The following is a 6,244-nucleotide window of genomic DNA, read 5'->3' on the forward strand; positions in this document are numbered from 1 at the left end:
GGGTACATCTATGCAGCAGGGCTAAAGCTGAAATAAGCTATGCAGCTTGAGCTACATCAGTTGCGTAGCTTAAATTGAAATAGGTTATTTCGGCTATTGGCACTGTCTACAGAGCAGGAAGCCCGAGAAAGCGCACTCTTCCTCCAACTTCCCTTACTCCTCATAAAATGAGGGTTACAGGAGTTGGAGTAAGAAGTCCTCCAGCTTGGCATTATTTTGACATTATATCGAAATAACTGCTTGTAGTGTAGATGCAGACTATGTTATTTTGGAATAAAGTCAGTTATTCCAAAATAACACTGCTGTGTTGGTATACCCTGAGAGAACATGGGACCACATGAAGTATAGAAGGATATTAGTGATATTAGGACTGGATGGAAGCTCCTGAGCAGTACTTAATTTGTGCCAGGGCTTGCCAGGTCTGAGCCCTGGCATCTTTAGGCTTGGCAGATAATAAATAGCCCAGGTACCTCTGCATTTGCTGAGTCAGTTATGAAAGTAAAAAAATGGCACAGGTACTTAATTGCTTGATCCCATTACCTCTCTCATAACAAATTAAGCTCTACTCCTGGGTTATTAAATCCCGTCTGCTGTATGCAGGAAGCCCATCGCATAATCCCATTTTAAAACTATTTAAGTAGTTTGACCCCAGTATGTGGGAGGCTATTTCAGAACCTCACTACTCTGGTGATTAGAAACCTTCTAATTTCAAGCATATATTTGTTCGTAGTCAATTTGTTCTTGTGACACCATTGTCCTTTAGCTTAAATAGCTCTCATCCCTTTTGGAGTTTACTCCTCTGATGTATTTATAGAAAGCAGTCATATCCGCTCTCTGACTTCTTTTTGCTAGGCTAAGCAAGACAAGCTATTTTAGTCTTCTCTCGTAAAAGAGACTCTCCATTCCCCTGTTCATCCTAGGAGTCCTTTTATGCACCTGTTCCAGTTGGAATGCATCTTTCTTGAATGTGGCCAACCAGAACAGTACACATTATTCCAGATGAGGCTTCATCTCAAGTACATACCTTACAACTTGCCTATCCTTACTGGAAATACGTGGCCTGATATAGCCTAGGAGCATATTTGCCTACACTGTGATCAACTAATACACTTTTCTCTTCCTCAATAATTTCCACTTTATAAACCCCCAGCTTGCAGCAGAGATTCTCATTGGTCCCTAGGGATATGACCTTGGTTCCTATTGAAATGACCTTTCTCATGTGACATTTATTCCCATTTCTGTTACTCCCATCCTCAAAGTTATCCAGTTCTTCCTGTATAATATTCCTATCCTCCTCTGTATTGACAGTGCCTTACAACATTGTGTCATCAGCTAATTTCATTAGCACACTCCTATTTTTGTGCCTGGTTCTTAATAAAAATATTAAAGATCAGTCCCAAGATTAAGCTTGCTCTGAACCCAACAGTTCTTTCAACACAACCTGTTGTCATCACCCCTCTAGCCAATTTCTTACCTAGTCTACGGTGCTTGTACGGATCTCCATCTTCTTCAGGTTTACAATTTTGCAGGTGATGCCATAAGAAATGTATTACTGTAAACCAGATCTACTGCATGACCCCTGTCTAAAAGATCAGTTTTCTTGGGTATTTGATATACCTATGTTGTATTTCATCTCATTTTCCATTTACCTCCATGTCTTTATTATTCTTTCCTTCAAAATTTGTTCTACAGGCTCATATTCTATTAAGGTCTAACTAATGGGTCTATAGTTGTCCAGATCAGTTTTTCTCCTTTTCTTAAATACAGGTGCTATGTTTGCTTCTCTCCAGTCATACTGCATAACTGCTGGTTTTCATAGATTTATTAAAAATCCTTGTTACTAGACTTGAAATTTCACGTGCTAATTCTTTCTGTATTCTGGGATGGAATGTATGCAGTGCCCCACCAACAACTATGACTTGAGCAACACAAGTCACTGATGTGCGTAAAGCACCAGGAATTCTGTTCCTTTATCTTGCTATGTTTCACCTCTGGTGTGAGAGAATAAGAACCTCAAATATCTGGTGATTTAGAGTTTCTTCAGAATTTAGATAAAATTCTACAACCACGCACCACAGAGAGATAGGTGCCAGCTCTGTTCTTTGTGCAAGGACGTTATTAATTCACTGCTAAATCTCTTGGAGATCTTTGAATGGAAGGTGCCATAGAAATGTCAGGCATGGGTAACAGGATACAAAGTTTTATCCACTAGGTCACCAGTTTAAATCTAGCCCAGACTGCAAGAGGCTAAAAGTTAATAAGAGCTGACAGCTGTTAGTGGTCTCAGTTCAGTTCTCAGTGAATAGGTGTCCATGTTATAAAAAGCCTAATTGGCACCTCTGATGTCAGTGTCAGCAGAACAGTCAGCGAGTGAATGGGCACTGAGAGTAAACTACTCTCTCATCTTACAAATTACCTCATCAGGTGAGGCACTTTGGTGAGTCAGTACCAGCAATGTTATATTGTGATTGCTTATGCTGTGCCTGTTTATAGCTCTGGAAACGGAATTCCACTACCAATCCAGAACCTCTGAATAGCACAAATACTATGAAAATCAAGAAGCAATAACATTTAGGAAATAGGGACCAGTTTTTTCAAACAATATTAGTCATTTTAGAACAAGTAGTCCTGTGATACCTTAGAGACTAACTCACATATATATACATATACATATATATAATCATGAGCTTTCATGGGCAAAACCTACTTCTTCAGCTTTTGAGACAGTAATTTTGGTGCCTCATATTTTTTCTTAGGGGGTGAGGAAAAGCAGACCCCAAGCTGGTACTTGGAAAGGTATGATTTCCTGAAATTACTGAGTACCCATCTCATGTCTCCAAGAGAGCATATACAAATTGAGGTATCCGTTTTTTAAAATCTCTGTCATTATGTGTGAAATGCTTGGTAGAAAAAAAATCCAGAAGGAATTGGCCTTTTCTCGGATGCCCTTTGAACAAGGGCAATCATCACTTTGCTCCTCCATCCCACCTTAATGTGCCTGCAGGTTTGTCAAGACAGGCATCTAATTTACACCTATGCAATTTGAAGTAAAAGTCAACTTAGCTCACATGAATGGCACACAAAGATAAGCTGCAAAGTGAGTAAATAAGGGCGGGGAACTCCAAAAAGGCTACTTGGCTATTTTCAAACACTTTTTTTAATACAAAGAAAACTCATTGTTCAAACTGTCTCACTGGCAACCCAATATAAAACCCACTAAAGTCAGTGGCAGTCTTTCCAGTAACTTCAGCGGCTTTTGGATCAGTTGCTAGTTGCTAATAGGCAGCACAGTGACAAAAATAGACAAAGCTATCCAGGAAAAAGACACATATTTGCAATTATTTTTTTTAATTAATGCCAATAAAACTAGAAGCTTCTGGTAATTTGTGAACCTGATCACTTGGTGCTGCATTCTCATCTGTTCTGCAATGATAATTATGTTTACTGTGGGAGTTGAAGGATGATGGAAACTCCAGGAGCAGATAAAATGTTTCTATTTTTGGCACCGTAACGATAGAGTATCTATGCACCACAACAGATGGAGCAAAAGCCCTTGAAGTGGTATTGTTGAAATAGCTCTGAGACCTGTCATCTGCTCAGAGCCTGTTCATAAACCATCACTAAGTAGTTTCAGGTTTATAAAGCAAGATCCTGCCAAATATCCACTGCAGCTGTGTTTTAACTAAAATCCAAGAGGGAAACAAAGTAGGTAAGCAGCAGTCTGCATAAGGGAATGTTTTATGTCATGTTGTTCACAGGAAAAATTATATTCAGTTCAGGTAAGTGCCACCTATAATTAAGCTTGCAAGACATTTTCCTTTATAAGACCTTATTTTTAGTTGCTGCCAAATTTCAGTACTTTGGGCTAAAATTTTCCAAATAATGCATTCCAAAGTTCATCTGTTCCAAATAATGCATTAGAGAGAAATAGGGTTTATCTGATGCTAAAATATTTTTTACAACTGTTTTGGTGAGATGGTCCAGTGTCTCCCTGTTTTGGAACTTTGGGATTTTGATGTGGGTGTGGAGGGGAATGCCTTTTCCCATCCTAGTGAAAATGTGCCCAAACCTGGCCAAGTTATTAGCCTCTGAGAACTCCATTAACAGATGCTCAGTAGAGATTTGTTAGTTTGACAGTTACATTCTCTGATGATTCCATATGGACTGAACATGTGCCATCACCTCCCTGCTTCTATGTCCCAGCTGGAGTGAACATGCACTATCCCCTCTGCCATGTATATTGACCAAATCGGACAGTTTCTGCAACAAAAAATAAATGGTCACAAATCAGACATCACAAATGGTTGCACACAAACCTGTAGGGGATCATTTTAACCTCCCTGGCCATTCTATAATGGATTTAAAAGTAGCCACTCTTCTATAAAGGAATTTCACCACCCAGTTACAGAGGAAAACTGCTGAACTGGAGTTCATTTGCATGTTTGACACTATCTCCCTAGGCTTGAATAAAGATATTAACCGGTTAACTCACTACAGATTGAACCTCTCTAGTCCAGCACTGTCTAGTCCAGCAACATCTGTGGCCTGGCATGATTTTAGTTAGTCGGATATCCACTTACCATGGTTGTGGTCAAGTTTCTCACAGGCCCATAAAGTTGGTTGCAGCCGCTAGTCTTGGCTCTCAGTATTCTGTGCTGGTTTTTTAGCTAATTTACCCCTAAATGTCTTCTAAGAGTCCAGTAAGCAGTGGAAGTGTTGGTAATGCTGCTAGACAGTATTGACCTCCTGTGGTCTAGCAAATTCTCTGGGTTGGCACTGGTCAGGTACCAAGGTCTAGAGAGGTTGAACCTGTACAAAGGCAATTTCCCATGCCTTTGACATTCACATCAATAGCAATGAATGGGACACTGCCAGCCTATTTAACAAGGGACCTACATTCACAACAAGGGACCTACATTACCTTCATTTACAAGAGACCTACAATTCACAGGTAACTGTTTTTGCTGTTATATATATCTTAGATTCTGTATTTCCACTCCAACTCATCTGATGAAGTGGGTTTTACCCACAAAAGCTTATGATCCTTTGTTAGCCTCTAAAGGTATGTCTACACTAGCCCCCTAATTCGAACTAGGGAGGCTAATTTAGGCATTTGAAGTTGCAAATCAAGCCTGGGATTTAAATATCCCGCACTTGATTTGCATCTTCCCGGCCGGTCACCATTTTTGAAATTTACAAGTCCGGACTAACTGCCCGCGTCTACACGCGGCAGGGACCCGGTAGTTCGAATTAAAGCCCCTAAATAGAACTACCTGTTAAACCTCCTTGCAGGAGGAATACTGTAACAGGTAGCTCAATTTAGGGGCTTTAATTCGAAATACCAGGTCCCTGCCGCGTGTAGTTAGTCCGGACTTGTAAATTTAGTCCGGACTTGTAAATTTCAAAAATGGTGACCGGCCGGGAAGATGCAAATCAAGTGCGGGATATTTAAATCCCAGGCTTGATTTGCAACTTCAAATGCCTAAATTAGCCTCCCTAGTTCAAATTAGGGGGCTAGTATAGACATACTCTAAGGCACCACAGGACTACTCATTTTTACAGTTACAGACTAACACGGTTACCCCTCTGAGACATCCACATAATGAGCGTGCTTCAGCCCCAGGCTGCAGGGATGAAACAGGATTTTGTTTTGCTCCTTCCAGTGACTGAAGGATTACTATAGCACTGGGCAACAGAACTGAGAGCAGAGAGGCAGTGTGTCCAGTGCTCTCAGAACTCCTGCTACATCTGGTTCTATATGAAAAAGCAGGGTATGATCATGTAATAACATAAGTTAAAATTGTATTGTTATACACATGCACAAATATATACTTCATGCCTTATCCTCCACTTCTGTGCACTTTGTGTTGTCATTTACACTAGTGCAAACCACAACCAAACTAGAATTCTCCACTGCCCCAGGTGGTAGGTGGAGATTAGGCCAGATATTTTCTGGCCAACCTATTCCTCACTCTCCTGCTAGAGTTATCACTGCAACGTTCCTGTATCTCGGGTCTGACTGCAAGGTAAATGTGATGGCGCCACTGCTTTCCTCCTGTAGGGGCTGCTGCTATGCTGACCTTTTCTCTCTCTGAATTCTCACCTGCCAGCTATTCCACCTTCCTCCTGCAGTGTTTATATTGGTGGGGCCTGGAGAAGAAGTCAGCTTCACAGAGCTGGCTGCAAGGGATAGAAGAGGGGCTTATGCTGAGCACAGGCGTGGGAGGAAGGAGGACATGGCAAT

The 6,244-nt window shown here is 40.9% G+C and overlaps 1 protein-coding gene across 1 annotated transcript in view; it reads right to left on the reverse strand.

Moving 5' to 3' along the window:
* The window catches only part of CSRP3 (cysteine and glycine rich protein 3), a 30,977-nt gene that overhangs the window by 11,392 nt on the left and 13,341 nt on the right, over positions 1–6,244 (reverse strand). The gene's annotated exons all lie outside the window — the stretch shown is intronic.

The sequence above is a fragment of the Pelodiscus sinensis genome, chromosome 4 (assembly GCF_049634645.1).
Source record: "Pelodiscus sinensis isolate JC-2024 chromosome 4, ASM4963464v1, whole genome shotgun sequence".
NCBI classification, from domain to species: Eukaryota; Metazoa; Chordata; order Testudines; family Trionychidae; genus Pelodiscus; species Pelodiscus sinensis.